General features: G+C 43.6%; 1 long non-coding RNA gene across 8 annotated transcripts in view; it reads right to left on the reverse strand.

The window, feature by feature from the left end:
* The window catches only part of LOC140492676 (uncharacterized), a 58,693-nt gene that overhangs the window by 25,113 nt on the left and 14,602 nt on the right, over window positions 1-18,978 (reverse strand). For 5 of the 8 annotated variants that reach the window (XR_011963617.1, XR_011963619.1, XR_011963613.1 and 2 more), the window contains 2 exons: window positions 17,178-17,284; window positions 2,258-2,339 (listed from right to left, as the gene is read on the reverse strand). This is a non-coding gene — a long non-coding RNA (uncharacterized lncRNA). Of the gene's footprint in view, window positions 1-292; window positions 318-2,257; window positions 2,340-5,792; window positions 5,857-17,177; window positions 17,285-18,978 lie in introns of those variants that run through there. The other 3 variants (XR_011963616.1, XR_011963614.1, XR_011963618.1) reach the window with 2 other exon arrangements.

The following is an 18,978-nucleotide window of genomic DNA, read 5'->3' on the forward strand; positions in this document are numbered from 1 at the left end:
ATGGTTATTCTCCCCTTTAAGAATATTCTGCTCCCTCTCTGAGACATCCTTATACAAAAATTACACATTCGAATAATAAACCTTACACTCATCTGGTCAGCATAAAAGGATTACATGACACATTGAAGGTTTGGGGAGACCTTTTGAGAGAATGCGATGATTCCAAGGAGAATTTTTAAGCAGCAAATGGGATTGATCTGGAACACAATACTCTCACACACAATGCGAATATCCAGATCCTGATATACTGAGTAATTCAATCAGAGTTTAGCAGAATATTTACTGAGATTACCATCTGAACGTCCACTTGTAATATCCTGTAATACAAGTTTATAAAATCTGTCACAATCAGTTCAAGTTAGAAACTCACACCATCCCCTCCTCGTGGCCCAGGATTACTGTACATATTACCCTTGACTACTCAGCAGTCAACTCAGGGGGAAATCTGTGGGTTTCTCGGAGATTCCAACTTGAGATCTCACGTGACTGAACACAGCAGTTCTTTGACACATTGGAGAAAATGATCCAAGCGTCAGTGAGTTATGGGGAACAAGAATTACTTTCTTTTCTTTCATTCCGTGCTGCCGCTCTGCCTCATCAATAAGACACGGGTGTGAAAGGCTAATGCCTAACGATGGGCAAGTTGTCTCCATCCTGACCAATGTGAAAAGAGAGAGATGCACAGGAGAAGGGGGCAACAAGTTGCCAGATGGGGTATAACTTGGGAAAAATGGGAAATTGCTCATTTTGGAGGAGATAATAAAAGAACAAAGTACTATTTAAATGGTAGAAACTGTAGAAAGCTGCACCACAAAGGGACCGGGGTAATTGTTCAGGAAACACAGAAAGCTACCACACAGTTACACCAGGGAATCAGGAAGGGGAATCGAATGTTTTGTTTCAAAGTTTTTCAGTATTAGAGTTTGGAGTATATACTTGAGAGTAACGTGTGGAAGTGCTGGTGAGACCACCATATCTGCAGGAATGAGAGCAGTTTTGGTCCCTTTAGATAAGGAAATGTCTCACTTTATTGTAGGCATTTCAGGGAAGATTCAATGAGATGATCCCTGGTTTGGAGGGATTATCTTTTAAATAAAGGCTGAAAAGGTTGGGACTCTACTCACTGGATTTTGGAGAAAGAGAGGTGATCTCATTGAGACAGATGGGATTCTGAAGGGGTTTGACAGGATAAATACAGAGGGGATGTGTCTGAGGGTAAATACTGAGAGGGGAGTCTGAAACCAGATTCTGAGTCACGGAATCAAGGGTTCTGTTTTGGATTCAAGTTTAAGGCGACACAGACGTGGGTAAGGGGTTTCAGTAGCAATAGAGCTGGGGTGAGGTGGAGAAAAGCAACGTTTAAGAGATTGGAATTCCTGGTGTTGTGATTGTGTGGATGTCTGATCAGAAGGTCACCTTGGGGTCAGATATAACAGCAATATTGTGAAGAGTGTCGTTCTGCTTCAGAGAGTTCCCAGTGAGAGGGAGGGGCTCAGCAGAAAGGTAAAGGTAAGGCAATGGGTTTAACCATGACAATGTTTCATTGGCTGAAATTGCAGCTAATCGAATAGTGGGAATGTGACAAGCAGTTTGATAACTGAGTAACAGTGGAGTAATGGAGAGGGATAATGGGGAGAGCGAACTGGGCATCGTCAGTGTACATGTCAAACCTAACACAGTGTTTTTGGATGATATCACCTCCTGGCACTATGTACGTGAGATACAGGAGAGACCAAGGATAGATCGTTGAGGGACACCAAATGCAAGGAATTCCGAAAGGAAAAGGAGAGTGGAGATGGAGCACGATTTTCCTACACCGGTGAGGTCAAATATCAGTTTTTCACAAAATGGGAGAGAAGGACATAACCAAAAAAAGACCAAAAGACAGAACAAGGAACAATATCTATGAATTGGCGAGGGGGAGTGATGAGGCGGCAGTGGAGGAAAGAGAGTTGGAAAGTGAGTTTAGTGAGATTCGGGTAAAGGGTCAAGGTGAGCTCTGATAAGGCTTGATAAGACACTGGAGAAAGATGTAGGTTTAGGACAAAACCAGGAACACCACGTGAGGCAGTTTGGCTCAGTGGGCTAGCGGGAGGGAGAGAAACAGCAGATCGGATTATCTCAGTCTTAGTGACAGAGAAACTCCATGTGCTCCTCACTCGTTGTTGGAGGGGAGGATGGAGGAGACAGGATGATGGGCAGTGTTTTACAAAGAAACAAAACCAGGATTAGTGATATTTAAAATGAGTGAACAAACCTGATGTATTTAGCTTTTACCCAGAATATTAAAACAAACGGCTGAAGTCTGATTCGAATCCCATCTTGGCAGATGGTGGAATCTGAATTCAAGAAAAAAAAACAACATATTAGGAATCTCCTGATCTCCATGAAATCATTGTCAATCGCGAAAAAATCCTGCCAACCTGATAGTGGCCCAGCCAGCTACTCACTGTATTAATCACTGCAAAGTCTCAACACAGGAATGAAACTGGATGGACCAGTTGGCAACTAACAAGGCACCAGAAATTACAACCACAGAATCAGCCCTCTCGATGGTGCAACGTCCTCCTCACTAACATATGGTTTTTGGTGCCAAAATGTGGAGAGCTGTCTCACAGACTAGTCAAGGAACAGCCTGACATAGTCATACTCATGGAATCATCCCTTACAAAGATGACCAGAAACCACCATCACCATCCCAAGATATCGAGAGTGTGGTGCTGGAAAAGCACAACAGGTCAGGCTGCATCCGAGGAGCAGGAGAATCGACGATTCAGGACTAAGCCCTTCATCAGCCTGACCTGCTGTGTTTTTCCAGCACCAGACTCTCGACACTGATCTCCAGCATCTGCAGTCTTCACTTTCTCCTAAAATCTCTGGATATGTCCTGTCCCACCGGCAGGACAGACCAGGCAGAGGTGGTGGCACAGTGGTCTACAGACAGGGAGGATTTGCCCTGGGAGTACACAGCATTGGCCCCGGAGACCAGTAGGTCTCATGGCTCCTTCTGATTACCACGTACCGTCTTCCCTTGGCTGATGGATCAGTTCTCCTTCATTTTGAACAGCACTAGGAGGAAGCACTGAGGAAGTAAAATGGTGTCAAACGTACCCTGGGTACAGGATTTCAATGTCCACAATCGAGACTTGGTATGCAACAGAATTACTGACTGAGCTGGCCAGGTCCTAAAGGATATAGCTGCTCAACTGAATCTGCAGCAGGTGGTGAGGGTACCAACAAGAGTGTAAAACATACTTGATCTCATTGTTATGAATTGACCAGCGGCAGATACATCTGGCCATGATAGTATCAGTACGAGCGACCATCACACATTCCTTTTGGAGACAAAGTCTTGCCTTAAAGTTGAGAAAAACATCCATTGTGTTGAGTGGCACTATCATTGTTCTAAATGGGATAGACTTCAAAGAGATGTAGGATCTCAAACTGGGTATCTCTGAGGCACTGTGGGACATCAACAGCAGAACTGTACTCCAGCACAATCTGTAATCTCATGGGTTTGTAAACCCTGCTCTCACCCATCACAATGGACAGGAAAGGAGGGCATGCCATGAGCAGCACCAGGCATACCTAAAAATGAAGTGCCAACCTGGTGAAGCTACCAAACAGAACTACCTGCATATCAAACAGCATCAGCAGCAAGCAACAGAGCTCAGTGATCCTACATCCAATGGAACAGATCGGAGCTCTGCAGTTCTGCCACACCCAGTTGTGAACGGTGATGGACAATTAAACAACTCACTGGAGGAAGCATCACAGATATCCCCACCCTTACTGATGGAGGAGCCTCACACACCATGCACCAGATAAGTTAACAGCATTTGCAGCAATCTGCAGCCAGAAATGCAAAGTGGATGATCCATCTTAGCCTTCTCCAGTCGTTTCCAACATCACAGATGTGAGTTTTAAGCCAGTTCGATTCAGTTTGAATAACATCAAGAAATGGTTAAGTAGTGCAAGGCTACATGCCCTGCAAATATTCTGGCAATAATACTGATATCTTGTGCTCCAGAACTTGCCACCCACCAAGCCAAGTACCGCTCCAGCACTGGCATCTACCGACAATGTGGAACATTGCCCAGGGATGTTCAACACAAAAACACAGGGCAATCCAACCCAGGCAATTTCCCTCTCTCAGTGCACACTCTATTAGCAGTAAAGTGATGGAAGATGTTATAAACAGGGCTATCAACCAGCAGCTGCTCAGCAACAGTCAGCTGAGTGACACTCATTTTAGGCACCACCAGGGCCACTCAGCTCCCGATTGTGTTACCGCCCTGATTCACAACCTGACAACTAACTGAATCCCAGAGGTGAGGTGAGGGTGACAACTCAGTCCCACTCCAAGATCATGAATTCTAGCTGATTCCACCCTCACCTCAGCTCATATAATGAAACCCTCATCCATTGTGTGTTATCTCCACACTTCATTTTCCAAACACTCTCAGGGTCAGCTTCCCACATTCAACCTCCCTGTAATGTCAAGAAAGTCTAAATCTCTGCTTGTTGATTCATCAAAAGGCTCCTAATTATAATCAACATACAGCCAGAGAGATGTACAGCAAGGAAACAGACCCTTCAGTCCAACCCGTCTATGCCGACCAGATACCCCAACCCAATCTTGTCTTACCTGCCAGCACCTGGCCAATATCCCTCAATTTAAAATTCTCACAGTTGATTTAATTCCTGGCTGTGATCATCCGTAGCTCCCTGCACCACACACACTTTGAGACCTCGACAACCCATTTTCTTCGAGACTCCCAACCATTTGTTAATTCATTACTTCACCTGTGTGGCTGTTTCTAAAGTTGCTGAAGCAGCTTGGTCTGAAATTCGCAGCCAAAACCTCACAGGTCTGCTTTCCACCTTTAAGACATCCCTCAAAACCTGCTTTTTGGCAATGCTTTTGGTCACCTGCCCTAATATCTCCATCTCTGGCCTTATGTTTAAAGTTCTCAATAGTATTTTTGTGAAATTATAAGCATGATAATAGAAATACAAACAGTTGTTGATTTGGATATTATTTTCAAATCATCATCACTGTTGCTGAATGAATACTCTGTAATGTCTCTTATCCAACCACATTGTAGGAGCACCTTCACCACACAAACTGCAGCTGTACAAGAAAGTCAAACATCACCCTCTCCACAGGCAACAGGGCTTTGGCATTAATCACTGGTATCTGTGGAAGGAGAAACACAGTTGATGTTTCAGGGAGTGCAAAACAGATTACAGGGAATGAAAATGGTGCAGAATTTGATAGTCAGAAATGGAAGGAAAATACACTTGCTTGTTGGAAAAAGAATTCTTGACTGTCATAAATATTGAAGAAAAAAGTAATCTGATAATAGAGCAGTACATGGTCAGGGGCTGGGCCGCAGTGAAAAACCCTTTGTCTATAAATTACTTTCGAGACTGACGAAGCTATATATTGACAAAGTGGTCATGAGGGAGCCCAGAGGTGAATCAGAGCAGTATTGGCTGCTCTGACCCCAATGACTCTATACCAGAGAAAGGCTGCACATGCGCCTGGCTGCACCTTGCCCCCTACAAAGATGGCGGCTCCGCACGTGTCCAGTGAGTCTTTGTCCCGAATAAAGATGGCGGCGCTCACTCAGCCCTGGAGCCGCGCTGAGGCAATTCCCCATTTACTGCAAACACGGGACTGGGACGTTCAAATTTGTGTTTTGCGACGTGCACAATTTGTTTGTAAAACCTCTCCGTTCATAGCAACACAGTTTTTCCCCCGTTTCCCTGTTTATTTCTTTCCTTACCGTATCGTTTCCCTCCATAACTTCCCGAACATTCATTACAGCGACTCGGCGCCGCGCGCGAGGGTGATCACATGGTTTAGTTTAGCTCCGCCCTTCATTTACTTTGATTGGTTGGAAGACCAACATCCCGTTAGGTCACCCAGATCCGCCCACCGTCCTTTCATTGGTCCGGTGCTGACATCAATCACCCGCGGGTCATTTTGTTGGCTAGAGCATGCGCAGTGCGGCCTGCTTTTGCTGATATGTTGGGTAATGGGATGGGAGAGTTTACTGAGGGGAAGAATTCCCTTTGTGTGAGCTCTTTATTCATGGAGGGAATTGCCTTCCTACTCATGACTGTATAGCTGTGATTGATGAGTCAATGCCATTTGAATTAGTACATAAACACTCCATTTTCACAATATCTGAGATCTTTAGCACATTGTATCACGCTCTTCTTTAGAAACAAAAAAAACATGAAACGGAGCCTCAAGGAATCAGAACAGGAGTAGGGCATTCATCGCCTTCAGCTTGTTCCCCCCATTCTATCTGATCACGGCTTGGCCAACCCAGACCTCAACACCTCTTTTATGCTTGATCCACATAGCCCTCAACTGCTTAATAGTTCAAAAATCTACCTGCCCACTTTTAAAATAATTTGAGACAGAATCACAGATTCCCTACTATGTGGAAACAGCCCCTTCAACCCAACAAGCCAGAACAACTCTCCAAAGAGTAACCCAACCATTCCCGTCCCACATTTAACTTTCACAATTGTTTGGGTGAGAAAATTCTAGCCATTCACTGAGAGAAAAAAATCTTTACTTTTTCTAAAATGAATGTTCCCTTATGTAATGTCCCCTGGTTTGAGACTTCACTGGTGCTAGAATATCTAGTCAACGTCTACCCAGTCAAGCTCCTCAGAATCTTGTTTCCATAAGATCACCCCTGCGTATCTATTCTTGATTGGTCAACCCTTTTGTCCTCAAAGCAGCTAAGTGAATCTTTTCTGAATGATCTCCTATGTTAGTTTATCCTTTATTAAATATGGGAGCTAACACTGTATACAGTACTCCAAGTGAGGACTCAGCAACAGCCAATGTGGTTAACCAATCCTCAGTCCATGCTAATACATTTTGCCGATCCCATGAGCTCCTAAATTGTGCAATTAACTTTTCTGTAGCACCTGATCATTTGCATTTTTAAAATCCAAATACAGAACATCATTGGATTGCCCTTTATCAGCCCTGCTTGTTATCTCCTCAATGAACTGTCGCAAATTTGTCAAATATAGTTTCTCTTTCACAAAACCCAGTCCACCATGTTTAATGATAAGCTTTTCTAAATATCCTGCAATTTCTTACTTGAATATTTGACCTCTGTAGATTCTTTCAGTAGATTTGCTAAGTACGATTCCCCTCTCTTAAATCCATGTGGACTCTGTCCAATCTTGTCACTGTTCAGTAATAAACTTGACTGTACTCCAATATAGTTAGTAAATGTATCTGTATTTATTTTAAAAAAATGATTACTTATAAATGCTGGACCCATGCAATATCAATGAATTAGTGACTCTGAATTAGGGTTATAATGTTTTTTCTGTTAATTCCTTTTCGTACTGTGTTCTGCAGACAGCACCAAGTGATCACTCTTAATTATGAGTAACTTTGAAAATAATATATTTTAAAAATGACATCCCAAAATGCTGCCTCATTATTGTGCAAGGAGGATTTTGCATTCAATAGTTTGCAGATAAAATTGAACAGATTTTTGCTGCAATTTGGCCAGACGGCAGGTTACACCAAAGTGGCAACTCTGCTCTCAAATTCTTACTTGACACTGCCCAAGGCAATACTGATGGGACTTCACTTTGCCATTCTTGTTCACCAGCTTTATTTCCAGGTTTAATCCTATAATCATCCTACAGCTTATAATTTTAGACAACTTCTCTTTTAGGTACATATGTAAATATCATACTGAAATGTTGCACTGAATGGTACCAAATCTGAAATTAGTCTCTAATCTGACCCTTCTACATATGTATTGGCATAAGTTTATGCCAGTTATTTTTCTGAAGCCTGTGATTCCTGATGAAGGGCTTATGCCTGAAACATCAACTCTCCTGCTTCTCGCATGCTGCCTGACTTGCTGTGCTTTTCCAGCATGACAGTTTTCGACTCTGCTGTCCAGCTTCTTTGGTCATCACGTTCTCCTTTGAGAAGTTTAAACCAAGAATAATTTTGGTTGATCAAAGTGCAATAGGAAGCAATTCATGAAATTCAGATATCTCACATTTACCTTAACTATGGGAAGGCTAAGACATTACTAAATTATTGTCAGTAATTGAAACCATGCTGACAAACTTGTGCAGTATCAGTGCCTCACCTTTAGAGTGTTCCCAGATATCGCGCAGCTGCAGTATTTTGTTTTGCACTGAGCTATATGTTATTTTCACTTTTTTCTTTGTGAAAGATTACAAAATTAACTTGGATGAATGAACTTATAATTTCTTTAACCAATGTTGGGAGAAATAAAAATGTCAGGATTTCAAGTGCTGATAAAGTAAAATAAACTGAATCAATAGAAAGGGTTTAAGATGGGAAGATTTTTTCTTATTAAAGTGCACAGCTCCAAGCCTTCGGCCTCACTCTCTCGGCGGAACAAGTAACGGCTGTCTGGTGGTGTTTTTGTAAGTCACGGTATAGTCCAGTTATTGTTTTTTTAATGGCTAAAATTTAAAGTATTTTTTTAAGCGCCGAGCGGACCCGGAAGCTGGTGTCGCGCTAGCTTACCTGGGAAGGTTTTTTTCTTATAAAAGCGCGCAGGCGAGGAACCCAAGGCATTACAGGGGTAGAGCCTCCTACCCGCCCTCCTCCTCTAACCTAATAATAAGACCCATTGTGACAAGCAGGTAAGTGCTGCATTTTGCTTGATTGTTACTTTAGATCTAGTTTTTAAAGTTTCTCTTTTAGAGGGATGGCAGCGAAGGCAGTGCAATGTTCCTCTTGCAACACGTATGAGGTGAGGGAAGCCATTAGCGTCCCTCCTGATCACACTTGCAAGAAGTGCACCTATCTCCAGCTCCTCCAAGACCGTGTTAGGGAACTGGAGCTGGAGCTGGAGTTGGATGAACTACGGATCATTCGGGAGGCAGAGGTGGTCATAGATCAGAGCTTTAGGGAAGTAGTTACTCCGAAAGTTATAGAGAGATGGGTGACAGTGAGGGGGAGTGGGAGGAAGCAGCCAGTGCAGGGACCCCCTGGGGTAATTCCCCTCAAGAACAAGTATACCGTTTTGGATACTTGTGGGGGGGGATGACTTACCAGGGGTAAGCAACGAGGTTCAGGCCTCTGGCACGGAGCCTGTCCCCGTTGCTCAGAAGGGAAGGGTGGAGAAAGGTAGAGCGATAGTTATTGGGGACTCAATAGTGAGGGGCACAGATAGGCGGTTTTGTGGGGGCGACAGAGACTCACGATTGGTATGTTGCCTCCCAGGTGCAAGGGTACGTGATGTCTCTGATCGTGATTTCCGGGTCCTCGAGGGGGAGCAGCCCCAGATCGTGGTCCACGTTGGCACCAACGACATAGGTAGGAAGAGGGGTGAGGATGTTAGACAGGCTTTCAGGGAGCTAGGTTGGAAGCTCAGAGCTAGAACAAAAAGAGTCGTTGTCTCTGGTTTGTTACCCGTGCCACGTGATAGAGAGTCGAGCAATGGGGAGAGAGAAGAGTTAAATGCGTGGCTACAGGGATGGTGCAGGAGGGAGGGATTCTGGTTTCTGGACAACTGGGGTTCTTTCTGGGGAAGGTGGGACCTCTATAAACAGGATGGTCTACACCTGAACCTGAGGGGCACCAGTATCCTTGGGGGGAGGCTCGCTAGTGCTCTTTGGGAGGGTTTAAACCAACTCTGCAGGGGCATGGGAACCTGGACTGTAGATTTAGGGTACAGGACCTTGAGTGTAGGGAGGTTAGGAACATGGCTTCGATCTCGAAGGAGGGTGCCTGTAAACAGGAAGGTTGTTTGAAGTGTGTATACTTCAATGCCAGAAGTATAAGAAATAAGGTAGGTGAGCTTGCAGCATGGGTTGGTACCTGGGACTTCGATGTTGTGGCCATTACAGAGACGTGGGTAGAACAGGGACAGGAATGGCTGTTGCAGGTTCCAGGGTTTAAATGTTTTAGTAGGGTCAGAGATGGGGGTAAAAGAGGGGGAGGTGTGGCATTGCTTGTCAAGCATAGTATTACAGCAGTAGAAAGGGTGTTGGAGGAAGACTTGCCATCTGAGCTAGTGTGGGCGGAGGTTAGAAATAGGAAAGGTGAGGTCACCCTGTTAGGAGTTTTCTACAGGCCTCCTAATAGTCCAAGAGAAGTAGAGGAAAGTATTGCGAGGTTGATTCAGGAGAAGAGTGAAAGTAGCAGGGTGGTTGTTATGGGGGACTTTAACTTCCCAGATATTGACTGGGAAAGCTATAGCTCGAGTTCGTTAGATGGGTCGGTGTTTGTCCAATGTGTGCAGGAGGGTTTCCTCACACAATATGTAGACAGGCCAACAAGAGGTGAGGCTATACTGGATTTGGTTCTAGGTAATGAACCAGGCCAGGTGTTAGACTTGGAGGTAGGTGAGCACTTCGGGGGGCAGTGACCACAACTCGGTGACTTTTACTCTAGTGAAGGAGAGGGATAAGTGTGCACTGCAGGGCAACAGTTATAGCTGGGGGCAGGAAAATTATGATGCGGTGAGGCATGACTTAGGATGCGTGGATTGGAAAAATAGGCTTCAAGGGAAGAACACAATTGATATGTGGAGATTGTTCAAGGAACAGCTAATGGGTGTCCTTGATAAGTATGTACCAGTCAGGCAGGGAGTAAAGGGTCTTGTGAGGGAGCCGTGGTTTAATAAGGAATTTGAATCCCTTCTGAAAGGGAAGAGGGCGGTCTATGTAAAGATGAGGCGTGAAGGTTCAGTTGGGGCGATTGAGAGTTATAAGGGAGCCAGGAAGGATCTAAAGAGAGAGCTAAGAGCAGCAAGGAGGGGACATGAAAAGTCCTTAGTTGGTAGGATTAGGGAAAACCCAAAGGCTTTCTATAGGTATGTCAGGAATAAAAGGATGACTAGGGTAGGTATCGGTCCAGTCAAGGATAGTAGTGGGAAGTTGTGTGTGGAGGCGGAGGAGATTGGTGAGACACTAAATCAATACTTTTCGTCAGTATTCACTCAGGAACAGGACACTGTTGCTGATGTGAATATTGAGTCACAAGTGATTACAATGGATGGCCTTGAGGTATGTAGGGAAGAGGTCTGGGGAATACTGGAAAGGATGAAAATAGATAAGTCCCCAGGGCCTGATGGCATTTATCCTAGGATCCTCCGGGAAGCTAGGGAGGAGATAGCGGAGCCATTGACCTTGATTTTTATGTCGTCGTTGTCTACGGGAATAGTGCCAGAAGACTGGAGGATAGCGAATGTGGTCCCCTTCTTCAAAAAGGGGAGCAGGGATAGCCCGAGTAACAATAGGCCAGTGAGTCTCACTTCTGTTGTGGGCAAAGTCTGAGAGAGAATTGTAAGGGATAGGATTTATGAACATCTGGATAGGAATAATGTGATCAAGGATAGTCAGCATGATTTTGTGAAGGGCAGGTCGTGCCTCACAAACCTTATTAAATTCTTTGAGAAGGTGACCAAGGAAGTGGACGAGGGTAAAGCAGAAGATGTGGTGTATATGGATTTTAGCAAGGCGTTCGATAAGGTACCCCATAGCAGGCTAATGCAAAAACTACGGAGGTATGGCATTGAGGGTGCATTAGAGGTTTGGATTAGGAATTGGCTGGCTGGAAGGAGACAGAGGGTAGTAGTTGATGGTATAGGTTCATCTTGGAGCGCAGTTACTAGCAGTGTTCCACAAGGATCTGTTTTGGGACCATAGCTGTTTGTCATTTTTGTAAATGACCTAGAGGAGGGGCTTGAAGGCTGGGTGAGCAAGTTTGCGGATGACACGAAAGTCGGTGGAGTTGTGGACAGCGAAGAAGGATGTGGCAGGTTACAGCGCGATATAAATACGTTGCAGAGCTGGGAAGTAAGGTGGCAAATGGAATTCAATGTAGCTAAGTGTGAAGTCATTCACTTTGGTAGGAGTAACAAGAAGATGGATTACTGGGCTAATGGTAGGCTACTTGGTAGTGTGGATGAGCAGAGGGATCTTGATGTCCATGTACACTGATCTTTGAAAGTTGCCACCCAGGTAAATAGTGCTGTGAAGAAGGCATATGGTTTACTGGGCTTTATTGGTAGAGGAATTGAGTTCCGGAGTCCTGAGGTCATGTTGTAGTTGTATAAGACTCTGGTGCAGCCGCAACTGGAGTATTGTGTGCAGTTTTGTTCGCCATACTATAGGAAGGATGTGGAGGCACTGGAACAGGTGCAGAGGAGGTTTACCAGGATGTTGCCTGGTATGGTAGGAAGATCGTATGAGGAAAGGCTGAGGCACTTGGGGCTGTTCTCATTGGAGAAAAGAAGGTTTAGGGGTGATTTGATAGAGGTGTACAGGATGATTAGGGGTTTAGATAGGGTTGACAGTGAGAACCTTTTTCCGCGTATGGAGTCAGCTGTTACTAGGGGACACAGCTTTAAATTAAGGGGTGGTAGGTATAGGACAGATGTTAGGGGTAGATTTTTTACTCAGCGGATTGTGAGTTCATGGAATGCCCTGCCAGTAGCAGTGGTGGACTCTCGGTCTTTATGGTCATTTAAGCGGGCATTGGACAAGCATATGGAGGTTATTGGGCTAGTGTAGGTTACGTAGGCTTCGGTCGGCGCAACATCGAGGGCCGAAGGGCCTGTACTGCGCTGTATTTTTCTATGTTCTATGGATATGGAACAAATGCTGGCAAATGGGACCAGATTAATTTTGGATATCTGGTCAGCATGGGCAAGTTGGATTGAAGGGTCTGATTTTGTGTTGTACAACTGTGACTTCATTCTCTCAATTATTCAAGAAGTTGAATACTTCCAGGAGGAAAAGGAGAATTTATTCAGAGAATGCACGTGAAATGATGATCGAGGTATATCAAACTCACATTGTTTCATGACCGTTTCCTCTGAGTTCTTCAATGAACAAACTTGTTTTATTATCTGAATAACTATGTATCATATGATTTGTTTTGCACAAAATATTTCATTAGGATCTAGTGAACTATTAAGAAGTGTTCATTTTTTAAATTTAGGTAGCTTGATTATTAAGCAAGAAAAGGTTAGCGTTTTACTCCCAGTGAATCATTGCTCTATAAAAGGTAACAAGCTTTTTATCTTTTCTGGGCACTGAATATATGGAAGTCAATTCTGAAGGAAAAAAAATCCTCGTCGGTAATGTTCCCACATATGTGGAGTAATTGCTTCTGGTCAGTCTTCAGGTTATAGAGGCTCGGAAAGAAATGAGTTGGCCAAAGTTAGCAACATCATTTGGATGGACTATGCTCATTGGGGAAACTTGCAGGATCTGTAGAAGGAACACGTGTTTCAGAGTGTATGCAATAAACCTGAACATTGTTATTTTTTCACAGAGCTTGTGACCCGACTGGAGCAGCAATGAAGCTCGAATTGTTTTTTAAATTTCCGAGCTTGCCAAATTATTGTCGGTAAATGCAGGTGACTTTATCAAAGCACATTTCACACTCCCCAGCTAGGAATTTGATCCCAATTCTGACAGTCCATCCATTCCTATGGATAACAGGCATTTTAAATGTGAGCACTCCATTTAACTATTTGAATTGAATACTTCAGTGGTTACGTCCTCTTGGATTCTTAATTTCAAATTACACAGTGATTTTTTTGTCCCTCCTGAATTTGCCAAGCACTGGGCAGTTCGGGAATATTCCAAATATTTACAATAGATGCATTTACACTATTGAAGGCAATCTGGCAGATTTGAATACCATTCAGGTAGTCAACAACAATACATAAGTAACTTTATGAATTGCTTACTGTACACCAACACCGCAAGCCAAGTATTAGTGAAACCACAGATTGTCTGCCATGGATTCCCAAATCTAAACAGTGCATTCCAGATATGCTCACTCTCACCATCTGGAAGCAGTCTCCCAAAGTGCTCCCAGAACGTAGAAAGCACACACACTGCCCTCCAAAGCTAAATCTGCTGTCACAGGCTTCACTCTTATTGCACAATGACATTTATTGTTCAGTTCTTTAACGTGACAAATGATTTTACAAACAATTTATAAAATACTTTAAATCCTGAAGAAATGTGGTGTCAGCCCTTTGTAGAAGTGAATGGAAAGTGTGATGTTTGATTGACTTTTGGCTCTATGTATCAGACTGAACTGAACCTTTAGCAAGATGTGGGATGTTTCCCACACACTTTGTTTAAAGAAACAAAGATTATGCTCTGAGATTTAAATGTTCAATCAGGTTTAATAAAAATCCTTCCAAAAACTGAGTTTGACTTCAGCTCCTTTGAAGAGACATGCTCTTGGCCTTCAATTTTGTGACATGTGATCATTCTCTGGTAAAGGTGGCTGTGTGTAACACTGCAGGATGTTGTGCTGAAGTGCCTCATTGGGTGGAGGAGCTTTATTACTGGTGTAACTTGGCTAATTTTGAGATGGAATATTATTGTGAGTTAAATCTTGTTTTTAAACTGAGACGTGCTTGTGTAACTCAAGTGTGGAAACTATGCTCATGTTTGCAATGAACCTTTCACTTTTGGAGATTAGTATTTTTCCGATCTGTTTTGTAAATAAAGTTCACTATAGAAAGCACAGTGCTGGAGAACCGCAGGTCCAGCAGCATCTCTGAGGGGAATAAAACATTGGAAGCTCCAAGTCTCATGACCATTTGTCCGTTCAGACGAAGAGTCACTGAAATTGAAATGTAACATTATTTTTCTCTCCACCAATGCCCTCAGAACTGCTGAGGTTCTCCAGCACTTTGTTTCTGGGGTTCAGATCTCCAGCACCTGCAGTTTATTGTTTTGTTATCGATCCTATGATTTAACTTGGGGAGCGAGAGGCAGCAACTGTGATCAACTCGGATAAAACTCCCCAACCATGGAAAACAAACCGGTTCTTTATACTTTGCAAAACACGACTGTAAATAAGAAATACAATTAAGCTAAGTGCAAGAAGGCATACCACCTGCCTTGTCTCAAACTTGCTACTCATCTGTGAGAACGAATCTGTCAGAATTGTGTTTGCTCCCTTCCTTTGAGATCACAGTCCACAAATGTCCCAGTTCCAATTCCTGGGCCAGGCCCAGTTACCACATTGCAGTGGGGTGGGGAGCTTTGTGTCAGCCTGAAGTTTTTGTTAATAACAACATTGCAGGTTGAAGTTGATGGTTTTGACGAATATTGTGTCATCAAACTTGGAGGAAATCCTTCCGAATGTATTGATTAACTGGACTGAGCCTGTTTACATGCAGCCCTGTTAGTAGTGCTGTAATATTCTAAGTTAAGAATCACACAACACCAGGTTATAGTCCAACAGGTTTAACTGGAAGCACACTAGCTTTCGGAGCACCGCTCCTTCATCAGGTGATTGTGCAGTGCACAATTCTAAGGCACAGAATTTATAGCAAACATTTAGTGTGATGTAACTGAAATTATCCATTGAAAAATACCTTGATTGTCTGTTGAGTCTTTCATCTGTTCGAATACCATTATAGTTTCACTTCTTTCATGTGTAAATCACAAAACCTTTTTTTTAAAGTTGCATTCCTGACAGTGGCCCATCAAATCACTCATTGTATTAATCACTGCACAGTCTCAACAAAGGAATGAAACTGGATGGACCACATTACATCTACTAATGCACTGGAAAATACAACATAATCAGCCCTCTTGACCCTGCAACTTCCGCCTCACTGTGGGCCAACAACAGCAACAGAACTGTACTCCAGCCCAATCTGAAATCTCATGGCCTGGTATATTCCCCATTCAACCATTAACATCAAGCCAGGGGAAATCAACCCTAGTTCAATGGAGAGTTCCACAGGGCATGCCAGGAGCAATACCAGGCATACCTAAAAATGTGGTGCCAACTTGGTGAAGCTACCCAACCTGCATGCCAAACAGCGCAAGCAACACCAAACTATGTGATCCAACAACCAATGGATCAGATCTGAGCTCTGCAGTTCTACCACACCTCGTCAGGAATGGTGATGGACAATTAAACAACTCACTGGAGGCAGCATCACAGGTATCCCCACCCTTACTGATGGAGGGGCCTCACACATCCATGCAACAGACACGACAACAGCATTTGCAGCAATCTTCAGCCAGCAGTGCCAAGTGGATGAGCCTTCTACATTGGTCCATGACATCACAGACGTGAATCAACTTGGTTGAAAACTTATTTCAAATCAGATCAAGAAATGGAGAAGTAGTGTAAAGGCTGTCGGCCCTACCAACAACGTGGCAATAATACTGATGGCTGTGCTCTAAAAATTGCTGCCCACCAAGACAAGTCCAGAACTGGCACCTACTGACATTGTGGAACATTTCCCAGGGATGTTCAACACAAAAAACGCATGCCAGAGCCAACTCAGCCAATTTCCCTCCATCAGTCAACACTCTCTCAGCAGTGAAGTGATGGAAAGTGTCATCAACAGTGCTGTCAAGCAGCTGCTCAGCAATAACCTTCTGTGACACCCAGTTTGGGTTCTGCCAGGGCCACTCAGTTCCTGATCTTGTTACAGACTTGATTCACAAACTGACAAATTGCTGAATTCCAGAGGTGAGGTGAGGGTGATAGCCCAGTCCCACTCCAAGACCACTATTTCGACTTCAGTGATATCACCGGACCTCACCACAGTCTCAGCTCATTTACTGAAACTCTCATTCATTCATTTTATTAATTCTCGATTTCATTATGTAAACCCACTCCTGGCCAGCATCCCACAATCACCCTCCCTATAATCTCCAGAATATTGAAAACTCTACCGCCCAAATGCTCACTTGTACCAGGACTTGCTGATCCATCAAAAGGCTCCCATTTATAATCGACAACAATTTACTTTCACACCCTTGATTTAATTCCTGGCTGTAATCATTCCTATCTTCCTGCACCACACACCCTTTCATATCTCAATTACTCATTTTAGTTTAGACTCCCAATGATGTGTTTATTTTTGAGTTCAGCTGTGTGACTGTTTCTATAGATTCCAAGGCAACATGGTCTGGAATTCCCACCCTCTAAAGATCTGCTTTCTTCCTTTAAGGCATTCCTGAAAAATTGCTTATTTGGCAGTGGGTTTGGTCACCGGACATGATATTCTCCAGCTGTGGCCTTATGTCAAAAGTTCTCAATATTTTTGTGAAATTAAAAACATGTTGATTTGTACAGATATCTTCTACTTTTCACTATCGCTGAGTGAATAATCTGCAATGTATCTTACCCAACCACGTTGAGGGAGCGCTTTCACAATTCAAACTGCAGCTGTACAAGGAAGTCAAACATCACCCTCTCCACAGGCAGCAGGGCTTTGCCAATGATCACTGGTATCTGTGGAAGGAGAAATACACATGATGTTTCAGGGAGTGCAATATGAATTATATGGAATGAAAATGGTGCAGAATTTGACTGTCAGAAATGGAAGGAAAATCCACTCACTATTGGAGAAAAGAATTCTTGACTGTCAAAGATATTGTGGAAAAAATAACCTGATAATGGAGCAGCGTACGGTCAGGAGTTGGGCAGCAGTGGACAATCCATTTACAAAAAGGTCTGTGAACGTAGTAGTAAAATACTAAACATGGCAAAAATACACTCATGTGAGACTGAGGAAGCGAGATAATGAACAAGTGGACATCAAGGAGCCCAGTGGTGAATCAGAGCAGTGTCCTCTTTTATGATCCCACAGTCAGAGATGTCTAGCACAAAAACAGACTCTTCAGTCCAACCCATCTATGCAAACCAGATATTCTAACCTAAACTATTCCCATTTGCCAGCACTTGACCGACATCCCTCTGAACCCTTCCTATTCAAATGCCTTTTAAACGTTACAATTTTGGTTGCCCTTTAGGCTCCTTTTGAATTTTCCTCTCTCACCCTAAACCTATATCCTCTCGTTCTGGGCTCCACCACCCCAGGGGAAACACCTTGTCTATTTACACTATTCATGCCCCTCACGATTTTATAAACCTCTTCAACATCACACCTCAGCCTATGACACTCCAGGGAAAATGGCCCCAGCCTATTCTGCCTCTCCCTGCAACTCAAATCCTCCAACCCTGGCAACATCCTTAAAAATTAATTCTCAAACCTTCCATGTTTCAGTGCCTCTTTCTGATAAGATGGAGACCAGAATTGCACACAATATTCCAAAAGTGGCCTAACCAATGTCCTGTACAGCTCCTTTCCTCAATGCTCTGACCAACGAAGGGAAGAATCGCAAACAATTTCTTCACTGTCCTATCTACCTGTGACTCTACTTTCAAGGAACTATGAACCTGCATTCCAAGGTCTCTTTGTTCAGCAAGACTCTCCAAGACCGTACAATTCAGTGTAAATCCTGCTCTGATTTGCTTTTCTAAAGTGCAGCCCCTCACATTTATCTAAATTAAACCCTATCTGCCACTCTGCAGCCCATTGGCCCATCTGATCAATATCCCATTGTATTTTGAGACAACCTTTATCACTGTCCACAATACCTCCAATTTTGGTGTCATCTGCAAACTTACAAACCGTACCGGCTCTATTCACATCCAAATCAGTTAAATGGATGATGAAACAAATCCAGAAAAAACACATCCATTTCTCTGGGTTTGAATGTGGTCTGTGTAAATCCTGCCCTATGATCCTCTACCAGGGAGGGCTGCACATACACACCTCTGAACTTTGCCCTTGACAAAGCTGACGGCCGCACACGTGTCCAGTGAATCTTTGCCCTGAATAAAGATGGCAGCGATCACACGATGAGGTTATTTTCCAGTTTACTGCAAAAACTGGACTGTAAGTTTCAAATTTGTATTTTCCGATGTGCACCAAATGTTTGTAAAACCTCTCAGCCCATACCAACACCATTTCCCTCCCACTTCCTGCTGTTTATTTCTTTCCTTACCAACAGCTCTCCATCCACACGTCCCACACATCCAAGCCCACTGTGAAGATGATCACGTGGTATAGTCTAGTCCTGTCCCTCATTTACTCTGATTGGTCGGAGGACCAAATGCCCCGCCAGGTCTTCCAGCTGTGC

The sequence above is a fragment of the Chiloscyllium punctatum genome, chromosome 21 (assembly GCF_047496795.1).
Source record: "Chiloscyllium punctatum isolate Juve2018m chromosome 21, sChiPun1.3, whole genome shotgun sequence".
Classification (NCBI taxonomy): domain Eukaryota; kingdom Metazoa; phylum Chordata; class Chondrichthyes; order Orectolobiformes; family Hemiscylliidae; genus Chiloscyllium; species Chiloscyllium punctatum.